The sequence below is a fragment of the Castor canadensis genome, chromosome 9 (assembly GCF_047511655.1).
Source record: "Castor canadensis chromosome 9, mCasCan1.hap1v2, whole genome shotgun sequence".
Lineage (NCBI taxonomy): Eukaryota > Metazoa > Chordata > Mammalia > Rodentia > Castoridae > Castor > Castor canadensis.
Window position 1 is genome coordinate 73417881 of NC_133394.1, and position 25255 is coordinate 73443135.

At 34.4% G+C, this 25255-nt stretch overlaps 1 protein-coding gene and 1 non-coding gene across 6 annotated transcripts in view; both read left to right on the top strand.

Annotated features, from left to right (window-relative positions):
• Positions 1-25255, top strand: part of Fstl5 (follistatin like 5) — a 749493-nt gene that overhangs the window by 79670 nt on the left and 644568 nt on the right. The window lies entirely within an intron of this gene.
• LOC141411161 (U6 spliceosomal RNA) lies at positions 9503-9604 on the top strand. The gene has a single exon (XR_012436001.1). It is a non-coding gene; the product is annotated as a U6 spliceosomal RNA (small nuclear RNA).

The window sequence follows — 25255 nt, forward strand, 5'->3', positions numbered from 1 at the left end:
CTTTTAGTTGAGTGTGCCTTTGGTTGTGAAATGTGTCTTTTGAAGCAACAATTTTTATTTATTTTTTTTTTGAGGTACTGGGGCTTGAACTCAGGGCCTTCACCTTGAGCCACTCTACCAGCCCTATTTTTGTGAAGGGTTTTCAAGATAGGGTCTTGTGGAACTATTTGCTTGGGCTGTCTTCAAACCATGATCCTCCTGATGTCTGCCTTGTGAGTAGCTAGGATTACAAGTGTGAGCCATGGGTGCCCAGCAAAGCAATAAATTGTTGAACCTTGGTTTTTAATCCAATCTGACAATCTGTATCTTGTGATTGGAGAGTTGAGACCATTTACATTTAGGGTTATCTTTTAATGGTGTTTACCATTAACATTTTCTTCAAGGTGCTTTATGTATTGTTTGTTCTTTTCTCTCACCATTATGTTCGTGTTCAGGTTTTGTGGGTTGGTAGGTTTAAACATGTTTGATAATTTCCTATTTCTCTTGTATTCATCTTTTTTTTTTTTTGCATTTTATTCTTTCCCAGGCTCTTGTGTTTGTGACTTCCTTTCTTCCTCTTCTGTGCATAGTAGTCCCTTAAGTACTTTTTGCAATGCAGGCTTATCGTACATGATCTGATTCAGTTTATTCTTATCTTAAAAGGTTTCTATTTCTCCATCAAATTCAAGGATACATTGCTGGATATAGTATTATTGGTTGTCAGCTATTTTCTTTCACACATTGAAATATTTTGTTCTTGCTTTTCTGCCTTTTAGGGTTTGTGCTAGGAGGTCTGTTTACCTTCATATGTAAGTTGATGATTTTCTTTTGCAGCTTGCAGCATCCCTTCTTTGTTCCATAGTCATGACATTTTAGTTATGATGTAACGTGATGAGGTTCTTCTGCAGTCATGGCTATTTAGGGTTCAAAATGCCTCTTGTACATCAATGTTTATATCTTTCCTAAAATTTGTGAAATTTCTACTATAATTTCCTTAAGTAGGTTTCTTTGCCTTTAATTTGTATTTTATCGCCTACTTCTGACCCATAGATTCTTAGGTTTGGTTTCTTAATCATGTCCCAGAGTTTTTGTTTTTTTCTTACTGCCTGAGTACAATACTTTCTTGATCCTGATATTCTTTCTCCATGTTAATCTTATCTGCTGAAGCTACCATGTACTGTTTTTTTAACTTGATTTATTGACTTTTTTAATTTCCAACATGTCTGATGTTTTACAATTTCAATTTCTTTGCTGTATTTCTCATCCATATTGCTTTCTTGTCTAGATCTTTGATTTCCTAATTTTTCTCATCTGTCTCAATTCTTTTTGAGGTCATCAATTATTCTTAACAGAAGGATTTTGTATTCTTATCTGACATTTTAGACAACTCAGTATCTGCTCTTAAGAAAACTCTCCAGCTGAGAAGTGTAGAGTCTGTGTTTCTTAAGACATTTAAGTAACTGGTTTATTATGAAATTATTGACATTTTTTTGAGCCAAGCCATTATTTTAATATTTCCTTAGACGTAAGGGCTCAATGACATATTTCTTTGATTTTTTATTCATTTATTCACATGTGCATACATTCTCTGGGTCATTTCTTCTCCATGCTCCCCACCTCCACACTCTCTTCCTTCACCCCTCACTTCCTGGCAGAACCTGTTCTATGTTTTATTCCAGTTCCATTGAAGAATATAAACAAGCAATAATAAGAAAAACATAGTGTGTTTATTAGTTGAGATAAGAACAGCTATACAGAGAGATTCCTAGCATTGCTTTCATGTACAAATGTGTTACAACCCATGTTGATTTATCTCTAACTAATCTTCACACTGGTTCCTGATCTCCTTCTTGTATAGACCTTTGTTGCTTTAAGGTTTCTGTATTAATTCCTCTGGAGTGGGGACATCAAATGCTTTCATGTTTTGGGTTTTCTTATTTAACCCCGTACCTCCCGTATGTGTTCTCCCCTTGTCATATAATGCAAGTCCTACAACATTGCTGTATTTGCCCTTGATCTAAAGTCCCCATATGAGGGAGAACATACACTTTTTGGTCTTCTGAGTCTGGGTAATCTAGCTCAGAATGAAGTTCTCCACTTCCTTCCATTTACATTCAAATGATAAGATTTCATTTTTCTTCATGGCTGAGTAAAATCAATTGTGTATAAATATCACATTTTCTTGATCCATTTGTCAGTAGTGGGGCATCTTGGTTGTTTCTATAACTTGGCTATTGTGAATAACACTGCAATAAATATGGGAGTGCAGGAATCTCTGGAGTAACCTGTGTTGCATTCCTTTGGGTATATCCCCAGGAGTGGGATTGCTGGGTCATATGGCAGATCTATGTTTAGACTTTTAAGAATCCTGCATATATTTTTTCCAGAGTGGTTGTACTAGTTTGCATTCCCACCAGCAGTGTATAAAGGTTCCATTTTCCCCACATCCTAACCAACACCTGTTGTTGGTGGTGTTACTAATGATGGCTATTTTAACAGGGGTAAGGTGGAATCTTAGTGTGGTTTTAATTTGTGTTTCCTTTATGGCTAGAGATGGTGAGCATTTTTTCATGTGTTTTTTGGCCATTTGAATTTCTTCTTTTGAGAAAGTTCTATTTAGTTCAGTTGCTCATTTCTTTATTGGTTCATCAATTTGGGGAGAGTTTAGGTTCTTACATTCTCTGTATATTCTGGTTATCTGTCCTTTGTCGATGTGTAGCTGGCAAATATTTTCTCCCACTCTGTGGGTGGTCTCTTTAGTTTAGAGACCATTTGTTTTGTTGTTCAGAAGCTTTTTAATTTTATGAAGTCCCATTTGTCAATTCTTTCTTTTATTTGCTGGGCTGCTGGGGTTTTACTGAGGAAGTCCTTGCCTATTCCTGTTAGTTCCAGAGTGTATCCTGATCCTTCCTGTACTAACTGCAGAGTTTTGGGTCTGATTTTAAAGTCCTTGATCCATTTTGAGTTGATTGTACATGGTGATAGACATGAACGTAGTTTTAGTTTCTTACAGATGGATAACCACTTTTCCCAACAACATTTGTTGAAGATGCTGTTTTTTCTCCATTGTATATTTTTGGCCCCTTTGTCAAAAATAAGGTGGGTATAGTTGTGTGGATTCATATCTGGGTCCTCTATTCTATTCTCCTGGTATTCATGTCTGTTTTTTGCGCCAGTACCCTGCTGTTTTTATTGCTACTGCTTTGTAATATAGTTTAAATCAGGTATTGTGATAACTCCAACATTGCTTTTTGCTGAGTATTGCAATGCACAGTCTCTTGTGTTTCGAAATGAACTTTAGGGTGGATTTTTCAATCTCTGTGATGAAAGTCATTGGGATTTTGATGGGAATTGTATTACACATGTAGATTGCTTTTGGTAGTATAGCCGTTTTTACTGTTGATTCTGCCAATCAATGAGCATGGGAGATCTTTCCATCTTCTGTAGTCTTCCTTGATCTCTTTCTTTAGAGTTTGTAGCTCTCTTGTAGAGGTCATTCACATCTTTTGTTGAGTTTACTCCTAGGTATTTGATTTTTTTGAGGCTATCGTAAATGGAATTGTTTCCCCATATATTTCTTCTCAGTTGGTTCATTGTTGGTATATAGAAAAGCTAATGATTTTTATAATTTGATTTTGCATTCAGCCACATTGCTATACCTGTTTATGGTATCTAAAGTTTTAGGGGACTATTTTTTGGGTCTTTAAGGTACAGGATCATATTGTCTCCAAATAGAGATATTTTGACAGTTCCTTTACTTATTTGTATTCCTTTTGTTTATTTTTTGCCTAAATATTCTGGCTAGAATTTCCAGTACTATGTTGAAAAGGAGTTTGGACAATGGGCACCATTGTCTCATTCCTGGTTTTAGGGGAAATGGTTTCAGTTTTCACCACTAGTATGATGTTGGCTGTAGGTTTGTCATATATAGTCTTTACAATGTTAAGGTACATTCCTTCTATTCCTAGTTTTCTTAGAACTTTTATCATGAAGTGATGTTGAATCTTGTTGAAGGCTTTTTCTGCATCTATTGAGATGATCAAGTGGTTTTTGTCTTTTCTTCTATTGATGTGCTGTATTACATTTATAGATTTGCATGTTGAACCAACCCTGCATTCCTGTGATGAAGCAGACTTGGTCATGGTGTATGATCTTTCTAATGTGTTGTTGGATTCAGTTTGTCATTATTTTATTGCATTGATATTCATTAAGAAAATTGGATTATAGTTCTATTTTTGGAGGTGTCTTTGTCTGGTTTTGGGATGAAAGTAATGTTGGCTTCATAAAAGGAGTTAGGCAGTTTTCCTTCCCTTTCTATTTCATGGACCAGTTTAAGGAGGGTTGGTATTAGTTCTTCTGTTAATGTCTGATAGAATTCAGTAGTGAATCTATCAGGTCCTGGACTTTTCTTTTTTGGGAGGCTCTTGATTTCTGCATCAATTTCATTTTGTGTTATAGATCTATTCAGGTCATTAATGTTTTCTTGGTTCAGTTTGGGATCATCATAATTATCTAGAAATCTGTCCATTTCTTCAAAATTTTCAAATTTTTTGGAGTATAGGCTCTCACAGTAGTCTCTGATGATTTCCTGGATTTCTGTGGTGTTTGTTGTTATCTCCCTATTTGCATTTCTGATTTTACTGATTTGAGTTTTTTCTTTCCTCATTTTAGTCAAGTTTACCAGGGATCTGTCAATCTTCTTTCTTTTTTCAAAGAACCAGCTTTTAGTTTCATTAATTCTTTGTATGGTTTTTTTGTATGTATTTCATTGATTTCAGCCCTTATTCAATTATTTCTCTCCTTCTGCTTGTTTTGAGATTTTCTTGTTCTTGTTTTTGTAGGAGTTTGAGTTGTAGAATTAGATCATTGATTGGAGATCTTTCTGACCTTTTATTGTATGCAATCATGGCTAAAAACTTTCCTCTTGGGACTGCCTTTTCTGTGTCCCATAGGTTCTAGTATGTTGTGTTCTCATTTTCACTAACTTCCAGTCAACTTTTAATTTCCTTTTTATTTCATCAATGACCCATCAATCATTGAGCAATGTATTGTTCACCTTCCAATTGTTTGCATGATTTTTACTGTTGTTTTTGCTGTTGGTTTCTAGTTTTAATGCACTGTGGTCAGATAGAATGTATGGGTTTATTTCTGTTTTCTTATATTTGCTGAAGATTGCTTTGTGTCCTATGATGTGATCAGATTTGGAGAAGTTTCCATGAGCTTCTGAGAAGAATATATATTGTGCACAAGTAGGATGAAATACTCTGTAGACATCGGCTAAGTCCATGTGATCTATGGTGTGATTCAGATCTAGGATTTCTTTATTGATATTTTGTTTGGATGACCTATCTATTGGTGATAGGTGGGTATTAAGGTGTCCAACTATCACTGTGTTTTAGACTACATATATTTTTAGGTCCTTCAGAGTATGTGTGATAAATTGGGTGAGTTGACATTGGGTGCATATAGGTTGATAATTGTTATTTCCTTTTGGTGTATTTCCCCTTTTATTAATATAGAGTGTCCTTGTTTATCTTGTTTGATCAATGTAAGCTTGAAGTCTACTTTATCTGAGATAAGTATTATACCCCTGCCTGTTTTTGGGGTCCATTGGCTTGGTAGATCTTCTCCAGCCTTTCACTCTCAGGCAGTGCTTGTTTCCATCAATGAGGTGGGTCTCCTGTAGGCAGCAGATTTTTGGATCTTCCTTTTTAACTCAGTTTGGCAATCAGTGTCTTTTGATGGGGGAATTAAGTCCATTAATATTTAGTGTTAGAATTGATAAGTATGTGGTGATCCCTGTCATTTAGTTGTCTTTGTTTTCTTAGGGTTTGATTGTGTGTAGCTGAATCAGTGTCACTCTCTACTTTGTTTCCTTTTCTTCTTCTGTGGTTTGGTATTGCCTGCCCTTTTTATGCTTTTGTTTGCTTTCACATTCTGTGTTTAGAAAATCTTGGAGAATCTTTTGTATTGGTGGCTTTGTGGTCATATATTGTTTTAGTTTATGCTTATCATGGAAAACTTTAATTCCTCCATCTATTTTTAATAATAGTTTTGCTGGGTATAGTATCTTAGGATTGAAGTTATTTTCATTCATTGCCCAGAAAACCTCACTCTATGCTCTTCTTGCTTGGAAGGTTTCCATGGAGAAATCCACTCTGATTTTGATGGGTTTACCTTTGTATGATATTTGTTTTCTTCTCTCTTACAACCTTCAATATTCTTTCTCTATTCTCTGTGTTTATTGTTTTAAAAATAACATATTGTGGGGTAGTTCTATTTTGGTCAAGTCTGTTTGGTGTCCTGGTGGGTTCCTGTACCTGGATGGGCAGTTTTCTCTACATTTGGAAAATTTTCTATTATTATTTTGTTGAGTATATTATGCATTCTTTTTTCATGCACCTCTTCTCCGTCTTTAATGTCCAGGATTTTCAGGTTTGGTCTTTTAATTGAGTCAGTGAGTTCTTGCATTTTCCTTTCACAGCTCTTGAGTTGTTTGACTAATAGTTCTTTGGTTTTTCCTTTCATTACCATTTCATCTTCAAGTTCTGAGATTCTGTCTTCTGTTTGTTCTATTCTGTTGGAATGGCCTTCCATTTTGTTTTCCACATCTGTTTCATTCTTTTTTCTGAGGTTTTCCATATTGTGGGGCACTTCCTCTTTAATATTGTCATTTTTTTAATCCTTAATTCATTTATCACTCTGTTTATGGTATTTTCTGTTTCATTTTGGTTTTTATTTAGGGCTCCTATGGTTTCATTTATTTGTTTTTGTGTTTTCTCATATTCTTTATTTTTGTCCTTTTGGAATTTCTTGAGTGCCTCTTGTCTGTTTTGGTGGACCATGTCTAGTAACATCTCCATGCAATTTTCAGTGATTACTGCCAGGGTTTCTTCTCTCAGAGTGTTCTTGTGTGCTTCCTTGGGTTCTTTGGCATAGTTTATCTTTGTTTTGTTAGAGTCTGGATCTGGGTATCTGTTTTATTCATTTTTCTCTGAATCCTGTACTAATTTATTTTGGGGGGGAGAATAGTTTCCAACCCTTTTTCATCTTCCCATATTTCCACTTGGTACCATTTCTGTCCCTGGACTATGTATAATTTAGTGTTAGCTGACTTACAATATTGAAACTAACAAAACCAAGGAAGAAGGAGAATATAGAGAAAGAAAGAGAAATAGAAGGAAAGAAAAATGTAAAAAAAAAGAGTACCATGGAAATCAGTAGGGAGAGATGGTGGATGATCAAAGAGCAAACCAGACAACAAAACTGTTAAAGGAAGGCAAAAAAAAAAAAAAAATCACCAGTTCAGGAACTGTGGAATTTCAGTCTTAGTTGTTTTGCCATTACTCCTTTAGCATCTAGACCTATCTGTGTTTCCTAGACAGGTTTGGAGCCCTCCTGTGTCAGGTGGCAGGTGGGTGGAGTCCCACTGGGTTGAGGGTGAAGTCCTATTATTGTGACAATCTAGTAGGCCTTTGGAGCATGGGACTTGCATGCTTGATGGGCACTGGCACTGTGAGTGGAGATAATGTGTGCCTGTGGATCACTGGCCTGGCAGCCTTGTTGGGCGCAGCCCAGAACAGATTGTGCATGCCTGTGGATTTCTGGCCTTGCATGCCTAAGGGATGTGGCCAAGTGGAGATCATGTGGGTCTGAGGGGTGGGAGTTTGGGTGAGATCTGGTGGGCCTGTGGAGCGTATTCCTGCCAGAGGCTCAGAGATTCCATGGCCTGTGGAGTAGTGGCTCTGCAGGCCTGTGGGTTGGGACTTGGCGTGCAGTGCTGGCTGTTGTTTTACTAAATCGTGGTGTGGTGAAGCCTTCTATGAGCTAGGGTTTCAGAGTGCTGATGTTTCAGTTCTCCCTTGGTCTTTACCTCAGCTAATAGTGTCTCCTGTGTCTCAGCAAAGTCCCTGGTTCATGGAGCTCATGGGGTCTGTGGCTGTGTCCCAGTCAACATCTTGGATCCTCCTGACCTTTTTTTTGACAGTTGTGGAGTTTGAACTCAGAGTCTCACTCTTAATTAGGTAGGCACTATACCACTTGAGCCTCTCCACCAGCCCAAAATTATTTATCTTGTTACTGCTATTGACTCTTTCTCATCTGAGAGGAAGTAAAGTGATGAACAAATCACATCATTTAAACACAATATGAAAAAATAACACAATATTACTTCTCCAAACCTTTTAACAACTCAGTAACCTAATCCAAAGATACTCAATTGGCTGAAAGTCAATTCTCAACCAGCAAAACCCCTTGTTCCTTCCTATTATTGCTTATACTCTCTCTACAACAAAATTAGAGATAAGGGCAAAATAGTTTCTGCTGGGTATTGAGGGGGGGGAGCGGGAGGGGGTGGAGTGGGTGGTAAGGGAGGGGGTGGGGGCAGGGGGGAGAAATAAACCAAGCCTTGTATGCACATATGAATAATAAAAGAAAAATGAAAAAAAAAAAATCTGTGTGTGTGTGTGTGTGTGTGTGTGTGTGTGTGTGTGTGTGCTTGGCCCATTGCACAGCGCCACTATGTGGACCCCAAGGGGAATGAAGCCTCCTACTCCACTGAAAATGGGAGTTATAAAAAAAAAAAAAAAAAGAAAGTCTCAGTTCTAGGAATCTCAGAACCTGGGTTGTAACTCAGTGGTAGAGTACTTGCCTATCATGTATAATGCCCTTGGTTTGATCCCAGCCCAGCTTAAACAGAGCAAAACAAAAGTTTCAGAAGGAGTGTTAAAATGTTGGTAATTTCATAGACTAATAACACATTTTTGTAATTTTTATAAAAAAGTAAATTTTTGTCAAGCTTCAGTTAATCATGCTCTGGAAAGTAATCAATAGTTCAAATTGCACTGCTTTCTGGGTAGGAGCTTAATTTATTTAGATGCATAGCATTGTCATTACAAAGCCCAAAACCTGAGCAGTGCTTCAGAAAGTGCTTCCTGTGGGATCTTGTTAGAAACACAAATTCTCAGATCTATGAATCAACCTTTCTAGTGATTCTGATTCATGGTAAACATTTGAGAATTGCTGCCTTCAGGGAAAAGTATAAATCAGAATGGCTATTTGAGGATTTTAACTAAACAAGTAACTTATTTATCAAAATTAAAACAATCTTTCTAATAAGTAACTAAATTGTATCTATTTCATCTCTTTTAGTGTAAGATAGATAATTTATAGTATATCTTTTGTACATGTTAAAAATTATCTAGCCTACTGTCAAATAGCTTGGAAAACAGTCATTCAGCTTATAGTATGTTACTCTCAGTAATTTATGGAGAATAAAGTAAAAATATTGCAGTTGCCTATTATTTTACTTATAATCAGTTGGTGACTTCTTAAAAAATAACAGAGATGTATTGATGCAAAAAGAAATTAAAAATATAGGTTATTTACTTTAAAATACTACTGAAAATTAACTAGTCAGATTTAATTCTATAAAAGTCCCTAAGAAAGAGATGAATTGAGGCACATGGGCAAGCTTATGTTCTTTTAGGCACCCAGAAACCTTATATTTTAAGAATAGTATCTGGTGGTCGTTTTGGCAGCACATATACTAAAACTGGAATGATACAGGTTAGCATGGCCTCTGTGCAAGGATAACATGCAAATTCGTGAAATGTTCCATTTTTTTAAAATTATGTTTCTTTTCATTCACATCTTGTCACATTTGATCAACCTTGGGATTAGAACTTTCTTACTGTATTATAATTAGCTTTAAACAACACAGAAGATATTTAAATATCTGAAGTTTAGTAATACATGAATTTTAGGCAGAATAAAAGAAAAATAAATCAAAAGTTAATCCAAAGTACTATTTATATTTTGGAGACATTTACCTTATATTTCCCTATCCCATTGACAGAGATGAAACTTTAATTATCAAAGTGATATAGTGTTTCATAATCTGACAACAACAACAAGACAAAGCAATGGTTTCTTGGTAGTCTAAATGACTATAACCTCTGCTGAACTTGTCTCAACAATACAGAAGATTCAGTAGTAGTTCAGCAAAGTGCACGTTTTCAATTACATGTAATATGTGATTGCATTTTGTCACCTGCTGTGCACACACTAATAAAAAGATCCATAGCAACTATGAAAGGCTTTGTGAAGAAGTGTGTAAACAACTATTTGCAAAACAGAGTAATGGTGAGACATTTAATTTATACCTACACAAAATGTTCAGAATCTCAGTGGCTCTCACACATTCTACAATACATAAAGGAGAGAAATTTGAGTATTAATTAACTTTAACTGAAATGTTACAGAGCCTCTATTGGTGTAATTGCCTTTATTTTTCCCATCACATATATTGTAGTTTTCATATTCTTTATGTGGAAAGTATACCCATCCCTGTGCCTTTCCCCTTTTGCTCCTCATTCTCTTCACTATTCAGAGACTAGAAAAACTTTTTTGTCATACATGGTGAGCGTAATTAAGGTTTTAGTGTGCCAGTGCTTTATAGGTTAAGAAAATTGCAAACTAGTACATTGCCAAACATGTTTTCATCAACTTAACTTGCATTAATTGGAGTAACTTTACGTTATCCACACTCAAGGAAATTATCATTACAATGTTTCCTTTGACTTCTTCTTCTTCTTCTTCTTCTTCTTCTTCTTCTTCTTCTTCTTCTTCTTCTTCTTCTTCTTCTTCTTCTTCTTCTTGTTCTTCTTCTTCTTCTTTCTTTTTCTCCTTCTTCTTTTTCCTCTTCTCCTCCTCCTTAACCTCCCCCTCCTCCTTCTCCTATTTCTCTTCCTCCTCCTACTCCTCTTTCTTGTTTTGTTATCTTTTTCAAAGAGATAAAATTTTGATTTGGTTTGGTTTCTTTGAGCAGAGGCACAGGGCGTAATGATGATAAAGAGAAAATATCTGCAGTTATAGAATCACTGAATAGATGTATTTTATTTTAATTGCATTCTTCACAGATGTATTCAAATTTGGTACATCAATAAATTAAGGCTTATGTACATAAATATAAGCATTTTCAATCAGAAGCAAGTTATTATTTTGAAATACTTAAATATTCATCTCCTTATTCAAAGGATAATTATGTTGATAAAATATTGCTTATACACTTGGATTTAAACAAGCTATCAGATATACCTGATTCCATTTCCCTTAACAATTGAACATTACTAAAACATAAACTTCATGCTTATAAATCTAAAGATATATTGTTTTTCCCCCACATAGAAATTTTATTAAATACACAATAATGAATTTTTGAGCTCTTTGAAAAGATATAAAAATCTTTGGCTCTCAGATTGACAAACAGTTGAGAAACCAAAATAGGAAAATAAGAACCTCAGGTAAAATTCATTTGGAATAAGCCAAAGGACTGCCACAAATTCAGCCTTGAAAGAGTCATAAAAAGAATTGCATTTTAGATTGTGTTAATTTTCTAAAGCATCCTACAGAGATATAAGCCAAAATGCTTAAAAAATAATAGTGGCACACCATGTATAATCGTTATATCAGAATTGATGGTTTCATAAATATCATGTATATTATTGATATTACCATGGAACACTAAGTCAGACATAAATGAATAAATAACATCAAGTATCAAAATTGAAGTTTCAGAAATTATAGCAAAAATAAAACGGGAAAGGGAGAGAAAGAGAGGAGAAAAAGGAGAGCAAGAACCTGGGGTGAATATTACATTAAAAAAATTGAAGTGTATCTTTTCCTTAGTCAAGGTTACAGTATGTTTTGGATCTGACTTCATGCCTTGCTAAATTAGATATGCAAAGTACACATTCTGATAATTGAATAAAACCCACTATTACTGAATATTAAGGGAAACAGGAAGGAAATGTTTCATATGACTCCTACATTGACAATGCACTATGGCTACTAACAGATTCAACTTTAGAGACACCTGCTTAACACATTGTCTACATTTTAAAACACAATTAGTTCTATAATTTCTTTTGCCCTGTATCAGGATTTCCAGATTAATATAGTTACCTGTATAACATTGTGATTTAAATCAAATCAGCAAATTTTTATAACAAAACTACATAGGATGTGAGTTGGATATCTCAAAGGTATTAGATCCTATGTCCTGAATTTTAGTATCCACAGACTGACTCTTCAGAGGTGTAGAGAACCAGCACCCAAGTGACTGAACTACTCAGTGACAGGGGCACCACACAAAGGCAAGAATTCTAGGTTCATCAACCCATACTGCCACAAGAACCATTGTTTCTTTCCACACCCATTCCTGATAGCATTTCTTTTTTGAATGTGGTGCTTGAATGCCATGCTAGTAATTCAGCATGAATATCTATCTATCTATCTATCATCTATCTATTTATCTATCTATCCATCCCTCTATCTATCTAAATATCATCTACCTATCATCTATTTCTCATGCATCTATCTTATCTGTATCATATACTGGAGCTATATATTTTTCTAACTGTATAATCATAAAAAAACTTGATAATATAATCATAGGCAACTAAGAAATATGAAATATTTTTTTCAAAATTATTATACATGAACCATGTCTTGTTCAAATTTTCTTATACTGAAATAAGAAATCTTAATAAATATCATTTATTTTGAATAATTTTAAGAAATTCTTTATATTTATTAATACTTGAAATTTCTTTGTTCTTTTTCTCTGCAATTATATTCTTTTATTTTCTTTTAAAAATTACTTTACATTAAAGACTTAGAGATTTTCCTTGTCTATTGGATACCCTGGGTGGTTTTAGCAATGAATAATTTTCAGTGATGAAAATATAAAATATTTATTAGATCAAAATAAATTTCTTTTTATCTTTCTAAAATACTATGTATCATTTGTATGTGAATATTCCCTAATTTTATAGTCACCATATTGTCATTATCTGTTAAGAGTTTGCTCTCCATTTTGGCACTGTACAGAAGACAAAAGACCATCTTAGCATATTTATTCCAGAATTTACATAGTTTAATTATTTTAATTTATTTTTAGAAATTTATACATACATTCCATGATATTTGGAATATATTTTGCGGTTGTTTTAATATTGGTGTTTGGGTCAGGAATCTTCATTTTCTTTTTTAAAAATAATAAACTGTTTTTTTCATGTGTGACTAATAAAGTATTCATCTTTCTCCAGCATCTATAAATGCTATCTAGTCATAACATGTATTAAATTATAAAATAAGCATGAACCCACTAGGCAATATTCTGAATATTTTACAATATGTGTTCTAGGAGCTGCTGTAAATATATATCAGTTGAAAATTGGCCCTGCAAATTTTTATTTCTATTATTTATACTACTGATTTATCTGTTCATTCTAGCATTCATGCTCTCATTGTATGTAATGTAATTTTATGATATTATTTAATATTTCACATGTTTTAATTCATTTCACAGAATTCGTTCTTCCTATTTGGCAATCTTTTTTTTTAAATAAATATATTCAAACAATTTGACTAAATTCCAAAATGACCAACTGAATTAAAATTATTAGCTTGTTCTTGCAACAAATATTTATTGGCAATTGTGCCCGTCAGTTTTACTTTGAGAAAAAGAATCTCATAAATTCAACATTCCCTAAGAAGCAAAATTCCTCCTAATTAATTTTTCCTTTATATCTCTAAGTAATGTTTCAGGTTGTTATGATATTGCTGTTATATATTTTAAATTGATTTTAACTATTTTACATGTTCTGCTATTGTAAAGTGCTTCATTTTGATAATATATAAAGTTTATTCTTGGAGGTATTTAAAAATTCCCCAGGTTTCTGTAAATACTTTTGTAACTGGCCAACTTACTGAATTCATCTGCTGGTTCTCATACATTTTCAGTTTATTATCACATGAATTCGAAGCAGTAAATTATTTCCTAAAAACATGATTTTTCTTAATTATTTTATTATTTCTTTTCAATAAAGATCTGCAATTTTGTACAAGCTATTTGGATAACACATTTATCAAATTGCATTTTTTAAAAAGGTAGTGTTTTCTATTAAATATGAAGTGTCACAGTTTTTAATCATACTTTGAATGAAGTGATATACATATCATTCATCCCTAGAGGAATTAGATCATGCATATGATAATGAGTATCCATTAGTTTTTATGAATTTAACATTTCAAAAACTTTCACTATACTGGGTTAGCCATTAAAACACAAGACAATCATCATGTGTTAGTATTCATATGTTATCCATATTTTTCTAAAAGATTTTTTAGAAGTTTTTTTTTAGCATTTGACTATTTCACATTGATTTACTTTGTAGTATGCACTGAAGCATCTTTGTGATGATTAGTTTCAAAGTGCATATTCGGATGCTACATGAGGTTGAACAGCATTCATATGAAATTTTATAAAAAGAAAAAATGTTATGCCCTAACTTGGATAGCTAGCTGTAAGTTACATTTAATATGATTTTGATATCAAAAGAGGTATATTTTTATATTTAATTCAAAGAGCCTACAAACTGATACGTTGATATTTACAGATTGCAAATTCAAATGATTCTGGAAACAAAATGAATAACACATACATAAATGAATTGGGCTTGGTGAATACTATTCTTACAGGGTAAAAAATATGATTAAATGCTTTCATCATTAAATGCTTTGAAAAATAAAGCACTAAATATTTTATTCCAAAAATAGACAAAGAGTGAAACAAATAAAAGACACAATAAGCAATTAATAAATTACAAGCAAAAAATAATAATTAGCACAAAAAGTAAATAAATTCAAAATGTATTTCTTTAAATTATGACTAAATATATAATCCTTTTCTAAGCATGACCAGGAAAATATGTGAACAACAAGAATTACCAGGGGAGTTGAGAAGAATCAAGCAATTTTGTGTAGCAATTCAATTGCAGAAATTTGATAATTTAGAGAAAATGATTGCCTAGAAAATTGGAAATACTCAAATGAAGGTGAAAATCTTATTCTCCAACTACTGCAGAAGAGATTGGACAGAAGATTCATGATCAACATTGGTACAGTGTCTGCAGCAGCTGCTCCACAGCTGAGGTTTATCTACCCAATGCTGAGCAGCCAGATCAGGCCAGTGGCATTACCATTACATTTCCCAAAGAGAAATCAAAACGTTTGTGTGGGTATACAGTACCTTAGTCTCTAAATGTTGGAATTAATTAAAGTATAAAATACTCTTGGATCAAAATAACTTATTATTGAGATTTCATTAGGACTAAGGACTGCTTATTTTTTTTTACTAAGCTATAGAAATCTTTGACATATGTACTCTTTTTAAAAATCTTTTTAAAGTTTTTTTCTTGTTTTGTTGTACTGGGTAGGGGTACATTGTGGCATTTACAAAGATTCTTACAATGTATCAAATATACTATACTTGATGACATATGTACTCTTGTAAATTTATCTGCCTAAGAATGTGTGTGTGTGTGTGTGTATACAGAGGGAAAAGTAGATAGAGAAAGAGAGGTAATTTTCCTTCTGAATCTATTTTAATGTATTATATATTGTTTAGAGTATCTATGAACACGGTGCCAGCTGTTTCCCATCCTTGTGTATTTTGCCTTTGGAGGGGTAAAGAAAAGACAAAATATTGACTCCGTTTCACCTGCTATGTGTTGTTTGATTTGTCTAGGTTTTTTACATGGACAAAGAGAATCACTTCACATTGACCCTTGACTAGAAAAGTGCCTGGCCAGAAATAAATGAGCATTAAATTGTTCTATGTGAATTTTTGCCTCTGATTCACTTCATTAACAGAAGACCCTCCTCCAGTGGCTTCTTGAACTCTTAGTTTCTCTATATTCCATTAGATCCTGCCAGTTCTCATCTCCTCTAAGAGCCTTTTGGTACCACTGACCCAAGAAAACTGTAATTTTGTAAAACCCCAGCATTGCTAATCTTTAAGCTGCTGGCAATAGATAATATTCATTATTGAATAATTAGAATGCTTCCCAAATTGAAGCTTGTTTAAAGGGCAGGAATAAAACTGTTTCCTAAATTGAACTTTCCAGCTTAATTTAATGATCTATTTCAAACTCAGAAATTTCATTTCTTGTTTTGGGATAAAACAATTCTAATTTGCATAATTTTTATGGAATAATATTGTTTAAAGCAACAAGACTTTTCATGTTTAGTTCATAGCAGTGCTTTTAAATTTTGACAATTTATTTAGTACTTGATACTTAAGAAACTGCAATTAAGAAGTCCCATATTTAATATATTGTGTAAACTTTGTCAAAGTCAGATTTAAAAGTTCAATAATAAACAAGCGTATGAGAAAAATTGAGATCCAGGATTTTGTTCAAATTTAATTTCAAATTATTGACACTCAAACTAAATTGTAACATTTTAGAAAGAAGATAATGAGACAAGAAACCATATTGTATAAGAAAATAGTAAAACATTGAAAACTATATTATTTCATAATTAATTTTGGAAAAGTTCCAATCTAAGGATCATTTTTTCCATTTTTATTAGGATACCATTGTGTACAAAGAGGATTCATTGTAACAATTCTGAATAGCTTTACATTGTACATTTGGTAGATTGCCCCCTCCATCTCTCTCCCAAACCACCTTCCCACCCTACTTAAAGCAACTGCAAGAGTTTCATTGGTCTATTTCATATATGTACATGAAGCTCATCAGTCATATTCCATCACTTTCATTCCACCATTCACTGTCTTACTTCACACAACCCACTCACTCTGTACCTGTTTTACAGTCTTGCCTTTGAATCATTTATAAAGAGTATATTTTTAAGACTTTACAGAAATGTATAGAATTAACAACTCGTACTATTTTATTGAGAGGAGAGACTCCCTCTGTCTCTCTCTCTCTGTCTCTATTTCCCTCTGTTTTAATTTGTGATTGCCAGTTTTGTGCACAGAAAGAACATACCTTCTTAAAACCCTCTAGCAATCATCCTATGCTCCACAGCCTGAAATTTAGTTATTTATATGAGCCTTGGGATATTCCATAAATATAATAAGTCAGAATAAATTTTTGTACTATTTGCCATAGAAAAATAATTGTTACAAAATTGTAGTAAATAAAGTTACCTCTAAAAGTGATTGAAACAAATCATATCAGAAGTGGCAGAGGGAATGCATCAAACAAAATGATCTCAGCATTGTGTTGTTTCAAGAGACATTGCTCAGTGTCAGGCAGAATATTTAAATGTTCATTTAGAGAAGCACATTCTAGGGAGAGTAGAATATTTTTCCTAAATTCAATTTGTATAATTTTATTCTGGAAGAATTGGATATCTTTAGGATATCCAAGAGAAAGTCTAACCTGGTCTATTCTCTTCTCATTTTCCTGATGTGTATATTATATGCTTATCCTTTGGAACAATTTGACGTGTTCCTCAGACCAACTGTTGTTTCTTTCTCCTCATACAATACTCTAGCATTGCACTGAATCTAAAAATCCACTTAATCATCCTAAAAGTTCTTACTAACTTAATTGTTTGAAATACTCCTCTTAAATAAGTTTTTCCTTCTCTCATTTCATTTTTGAGTGAACTGGACCTTTCCAAATCCAGATTGTTTTCTCAATGATGCCACTTTTCACTTCAGAAATTAAAATGCTTTGGGGTTACTCTGTTTCTACTGTGAAAAAGTTGTTATAATTCAATAAATTAAGAGTTATGTTTTACCAGATCCAAATATTCACATGTGCAAATTTAAGTACAACTAAGTATAAATCTATCCTTAATATATTTTATGTTATTGAGTTTTAAAACTGTTAATGTATATAATAGTATAGAAAATATATAATAAAAATTCATGTTCTCATAATCATTTAGAGAAACATTAATATTTTTCCATTTCATACTTCTATAAACATTTCTTTCTTTTTATAAAAATTGAAAGAAAAAAACTTCCCTCTGTTCTCTCTTCTTCTCTGTTTTTTCTAGAAGTCATTCTCCTCACAGTCATGTGTCCAGAATTGTACAATGAGTTTCATTCATCATAACATGATTCTTGGGACGATATTCATTGCATTAATTCTCTCATCCAATCTCAACTGCATGTACCCTAATCTGAAAGTTACATTAGGAAGTTAACTACTAGCAACATGCTTTATGTAAATCTATGGGAAGGTGAATAAATATCAAGGGAAATTGGTTAAGTTATAGCATGTGTAGCATGGAGAGGTATATAAAGAATACAGATAGTATTTTCAGTCTAAAATTCTCAGCTAATCACAATACCATAGTTAATGTTTATCACATTAACAAACCGTTTCTTGTTTTCTGGATTCCCAGATAATACCTCAGCTAGTAGAGTGTTGTTGTTGGCATTGTTGTTCATGTTTTCTGCAGGAGGGCATGCTAAGCTTTCTTTCCCTAAGTTACTGAGTCTCTGATTTTGCTTACGTTAGATTTCCATGAACTTCCATCATATTTTTCCAGTGCATTTGAATATACTGTGAATCAGCCCATGGTATCTCAACACAGATACCATGTGTCTGCAACTCTTTGTTCTCTATTTATAATCAATATCTTTGCTTCCTTCTTGTTTGAATCAAATAAATATGTAAAACTGTCATGCTTTACATCAAGTATATAGGAAGATTTCTTAATGTCCTAGTGGGCACATTCCTTCCTCGAATTCTAAAGTAACATAGTTCAAAGTTAGGGAAAGAGTAAGCAGATTTTGAGAACAGATTGCAAGGTTAGTAGTGAGAAACACTTCTCCTACTTCTTCCTCTTTCTTCAATGATATTAGGGACATAGAAGAACAACTTCTATTAATTACCAATTTAAAACCCCTGTTTCAATTTGTACCCTGAAATGACAAGGAGTGTTTCCTCTTTTCTGGTAATGTAACTGACTATTCAATAAAATAAACCATATATATATACACATGTGTAAAGCTAGCTCCTTCTAGGTACTAGAATTTCTGGTAAAATCAGGGAATTCCACTGTCACATTGATAAATTTTCTTACCTAAAATGAGTAATTTTATTAATAAGTCATATTATGTGATATATGCAGTAGTAAGTGGGGTATTTGGTAAATCTTAGAAAATAAAAAGATGACAGCTCCAGGAATATTACTGATAGAAAAGGAAAAGCCAAATTAAAATTGCTGTCTATTCTACTGTGGAAAATTTCTATCAATTCCATGATGTAATATGACCCACATAATTAACCTGCCATAGTCAATTGGCTAGTATACAAGGCTTATCAATAGTTTAGAATTGTTGGAATAACTGCAATACTTTTCAGAGATGCTGATGATCAATTCACCAATGCCTTTATAAAGATTTTATGGTTTGGTCTTTCAGGGGACATTAGAGAGCTTGAGTATGTAGCTAAAGGGAAGTCTATTCTAACTGTACTATCACTTTGAGTCTTGTACTTAATCTTTTGCCCTATATTGCAGAAACTTAATACTATCAGCATTATTTAATTTAAGGCACTGCTGAGTATACTAGCTTTGGCCAATAAATCAAGGAAAAGAATCAACAGCCATTTTCTGAAGCTAACCTAATAAATCTAAGATACTCATAATTACATCCATATTGATAAATATGGCCTAACCTGAATTTATTTTCATTCCCCCCAGCCCATTATTCTTAACATTCATCCCAACTTGTGTTCTTTAGGTTTTTGTATTGTGAATTGTCAATGTATTTTGAGTATTTTGAAGTATTAGTTACCTCCTTTTCAGTCAGATTTTGTAGTTTTCCTGCTAGACAATACTGGATCTGATACTGAGAGGTAAGAATGTGGTTAAAAAAAAAAAAGTAGTGAAGAGCCATTGTAAGGTTGCTACCTCAAGGTTATTACAATATCTTTAACCCAGGCAGAGTGATTTGATTAGTCACACTTTTATAGTTTGAGTGTGTCCCCTAAAGTTTGTGTGTTGGAAACTTGATCTCCAATGCAGTAGTGTTGATTGGTATTTGGGTAATGAAGGTGCTGCCCTTAAGAATGAACTAAAGTGGGCTGAAGGGGTGTGGCTCAAGTGGTAGATCACCTGCTCAGCAAGCACAAGACCCTGAGTTTAAACTCTAGTACCATTACCACAAATAAAAAAAAAAAAGAATGAGCTAATGCTGTTATCAAGAAGGTGGGTTCCTTATCTGCTCTTCCACTGTGGGAGAATGAAGCAGGTTAACCCTTGCTAAATGCCAGGTTATCAGTGTTACACTTCCAAGCCTCAGATCTATGAATCAATAAATTATTGTTCACTATAAATTACTACTTCAGGCATTCTTTTATACAAGCATAATACAGACTGAGACATACATAGGAAATTATTTTTGCTGGGAGTTCTGTAGACTACCTTGCAAAGTAACCACTTGGATCTATCCTGATTTTCAGAGACCCACTTCTCTTTAATTATTGCATAGTTCAAACAAACACGTGGAGAAGCTCTAAATTAAAATTTGTGTTGTAATTTGACAGCCTGTAATTTTTAAGTTCTACAGCTGATTTTTGGCTATATGAGCTCTTGTGTCTACAAAATATATTATTTTAGGGTACTTAAATAACCTCTTTGGTCCTTTCACCATAATGGATGAAGCCCTTGTGTGATAATTTTCTCTATTTCAGTGTAGCCAGAGCAGTTAGTGCCTCAACCCCATATTCATATTCTTCCTTCTCATGACAATTTATATCCCAGAAGCCTCTTTACCACCCAAAGACTTTCCCTCACTGGCATATTATTACATGTGACCTCAGGAGAAAATTATGTAACCACCTGTCACTGAATACTTGAAGATCTTCTAACCAAAGAACACAGAGCTTAAGACCCCAAATCTATTGAAATTTAGCATATCTTTATTAATACTGGAAATCAAACAAACCAGCTCTTTACTTCAGATGCAAACAATTATCCTTATCTTCTAAAACTCTGCACTACAAAAACATTCTTGACAAGAGAGGAAAAAGGAGGTGATTAATTCTTTGCTCAAAAATGTGCATAAACATCCCAGACACATACACAACTATGTGACATGTGACATTAGGCAGCAATAATCAATGGCACCCAGTCAGCCATGTGATCACAAGAGGAAACAACCAATGCTTCAGAGTGTAATATGTTGGTAAGCTTTGATGCTTGGTAAGTTGTATGTGTACAATGCATTTTCAACTTAGGGTATTTTGAAGTTGTAATGTATTTATTGATGTGGAACTCCATTCATAAATCAGCATGTATCATAAGGGCAAAATAGTTTCTGCTGGGTATTGAGGGGGTGGGGGGGAGAGGGAGGGAGCAGAGTGGGTGGTAAGGGACGGGGTGGGGACAGGGGGGAGAAATGAACCAAGCCTTGTATGCACATATGAATAATAAAAGAAAAAAAAATAAATAAAATAAGTTGGTTGCTTAGAAGTAGAGTATTGAGATAGAGGATGCCTCCTTTTGGTGCGTTTTCTTGGGGAAACTACCGTTAAATAATGAGACAAGCAGGACTGTGCAGAGGAGAGTTAAATTAAAATGATCTTGCCAAACCGGCCTTGGTAAGTCCCACATGGAGTTCTGGAGTGGGGTGGATTTTCTAGGATGTCCTAATTTTAAACAAGGATGGCAGCCTTTGTAACCATGTTCTTAGGCAATCACCACTTGTGGCTGCCCAGAACGAAGATGTGCAGCATCTACATGGGTGTCTCCTCACTGCATTGGGGGAATGGTAGAATATGATCATGAAGGAGAAACTCCTGATAATTAAGCTTTCTGCTATGCAATTAGTAATAACATCATTTGGTAGAGGATCAGTATCTTCTACTAATATCAGTGCTACTAGAGCAGGCTAACTCAGAACACAAATACTATGAATCCTCAGACTCTCTGTTGTTCTTGGCATCAGGAAATTATTGGAACTTTCAGTGCTGCTGACTATCCTACCCACAAGCCTGATGCAGGCTGTAGAACATAGCTTTGTCTGCAGCACCTAACTTGATTGCCATGAACACTGGAACACTCATCTTTACTCCTCAGTGATCTGTAATGCTGGTGTTCCCATGTAGCTTTCAGGTGGCAGTAGCATCAGGAAGTTGTTCACTGCCTCAACTACTACAGATTTTACGCATGTTTGACTAATTAGGAAAACTCATATTCAAACACTGGTAGAAAAGGAAATTTAGGAAGTATTAATTGTACTTCTGTGTATCTAATGAAGAGCATGAGGTTGTGAGATCAAGAGGCTGAGAGAGAGACACTGTAGGATACATACCAGAGTGATTCCTCTAGAAAGCTTTCCTTTGATTACACCTGAGCAATATTCATGCAAGGCCAAATTGCACATTAATAGATTACCCTGGGATTTCTCATGGAACAGATACTGCATATTTGAAACCTCCCTTCTAGTACATGAAAGAGCAGGGAATACCTTGGAAACAATTAATATAGGCCAGTACTTCTTCAGGAGAACTCCAGAAGCCCAGCAACTAAGAGAAAAGATGGACAAATGGGACAACATGAAATTAAAAAACTTATGCACAACAAAAGAAAGGGTCTCTAAACTGAAGAGACCACTCATAGAATGGAAGAAAGTATTTGCTACATATGCATCAGACATAGTACTGATAACCTGAATATACAGGGAGCTCAAAAAACTAAACTCCCCAAAAATTAATGAACCCATAATGAAGTGGGTAACTGAACAAAACAGAACTTTTTCTAAGGACACACCCACGCACAGGAAATCAATGTGAGTCAATGCCCTGTATAGCTATCCTTATCTCAACCAGCAAAACCCCTTGTTCCTTCCTATTATTGCTTATACTCTCTCTACAACAAAATTAGAGATAAGGGCAAAATAGTTTCTGCTGGGTATTGGGGGGGGAGCGGGAGGGGGTGGAGTGGGTGGTAAGGGAGGGGGTGGGGCAGGGGGGAGAAATGAACCAAGCCTTGTATGCACATATGAATAATAAAAGAAAAATGAAAAAAAAAAAAAAGGACAAAGTCCAAATGGCCAAAAAAATGCATGAAAAAATGCTCACAATACTTGGACATAAAGGAAATGCAAATCAAAACCACATTAAGATTCCACCTCACTCCTGTTAGAATAGCTACCAACAAGAACACCAACAGCAAATGTTGGCAAGGATGCAGGGAAAAAGGAACCCTCATACACTGCTGGTGGGAATGTAAGCTAGTACAACCACTTTGGAAAACAATATGGAGTCTTCTTTTTTTTTTTTTATTTTTCTTTTATTATTCATATGTGCATACAAGGCTTGGTTCATTTCTCCCCCCTGCCCCCACCCCCTCCCTTACCACCCACTCCGTCCCCTCCCTCTCCCCCCCCTCAATACCCAGCAGAAACTATTTTGCCCTTATTTCTAATTTTGTTGTAGAGAGAGTATAAGCAATAATAGGAAGGAACAAGGGTTTTTGCTGGTTGAGATAAGGATAGCTGTACAGGGCATTGACTCACATTGATTTCCTGTGCGTGGGTGTTACCTTCTAGGTTAATTCTTTTTTGAAAAAAAACATAGCAAAACATAGATCTGCCACGTGATCCAGCTATGTGCTTTCAGAGATGTCCCCAGTCCCCAGAAATAAGTTAGATTACCTTCTTTTCTTCTCACTTCAATGAATACATATTGTTATATTTCCTAGTTCAGATTGGCACTAAAGGTAGAGCCCAATCATGTGCAGGTTTTGTTTATTTGTTTTATTTTGCAATTGTCACAGATATAAACCAATTTTTGGAAGCCTAAGTCTCCTGTATCATGTGGACAATGTACCTCAAACCCAAAGTGGATGTACCTATAGCATAAAGGGTGTATAGTACTAATTTTGAAATTTTGTCACTTGGTCTCCAATCTACTGATTGTTTCATGCTTCGCATATTTCTTTTTTGAAAGCTCAGGTAAGCATTTAGGCAAAAATTTGTTACTTTTTTTTTTTAATTCTTGGTGTTTTTATTAGGAAGGTATAAATATTTCTTAAAATTTTTTCTTTCTTTTATTTTATCAGTTTTACATTTACTTGCACGTGTAGTCATTGTTTGGGCCCTCTCCTACCTCCTCCCACCTACTGCCTCCCATCTTCTGGGCAGAACCTGTTCTGCCCTCTTGTTCTCCAATTTTGTTGAGAAGAAAACATAGGCAATAATAAGAAGACATGGTGTTTTTGCTAGTTTGAGGTAAAGATAACTATAGAGAGAGATTCTTAGTGTTGCTTCCATGAACATGTACATTGCAACCCCCACTGGTTCATCTTCGCCAGACCTCTTCACTACTTCCAGGTTCCCATCCCATAGTGGCCTCTACCAGTTTAAGATTATTTTATTTGCTCCTCTACAGTGAGCACATCAAGCACATTCAAGTTTTAGGTTTCCTTCCCTTAGTGTTGTGACCCATGCAGGTTCTCCCCTTAGTATGTGAGCCATGTCCAGTAATATTGCTGCATTTGTTTAGGTATATAATTCACATATGAGGAGGAACATGTGATTTTTTTGGCCTTCTGAGCCTGGCTAACTTTAAGATGATGTGCTCCAGTTCCATCTATTTACTTGTGAATAACAAAATTTCATTCTTCTTTGTAAATAAATAAAATTCCATTGTGTATAAATATCACATTTTCTTAATCCATTCATCAGTAGTGGAGCATCTTGGCTCTTTCTGTAACTTGCCTATTGTGAATTGTGCTGTAATAAACATGATGCCTTTGTAAAAACCTGAGTTACACTTCTTTGAGTATATCCTTAGGAATGTAGGATAGGTGAGGATAGGTAAGACACCTAAAAAATTAGTTAGCATTTGTTGCCCTTAATGCAGAGAAACTAAAGCAGATACCTTAAAAGCAACTGAGACCAATAGAAAAGGGGACCAGGAACTAGAGAAAAGGTGAGATAAAAAAGAATTAACCTAGAAGGTAACACATATGCACAGGAAATTAATGTGAGTCAACTCCCTGTATAGCTATCCTTGTCTCAATCAGCAAAAACCCTTGTTCCTTCCTATTATGGCTTATACTCTCTCTACAACAAAATTAGAAATAAGGGCAAAATAGTTTCTTCTGGGTATTGAGGGGGTAGGGGGGAGAGGGAGGGAGCAGAGTGGGTGGTAAGGAAGGGGGTGGGGGCAGGGGGGAGAAATGACCCAAGCCTTGTATGCACATATGAATAATAATAATAATAAAAAAAGAAACACATCTCTTAAATAAAAATTTAGGATGTGTGTGTCAAAAAAAAAAGAATAAAGTTTATTTCAGTACATAATTCTGGCAGCCAATATAGCTTTTAGATAATCCATTAACACATTAATCCATAAATGAATTAGTCCATTTTTAAAGGTAGAGCTCTCTCAAAGTAATCTTTTAAAGGTCCCAACTTTTAATAGTCCACAAA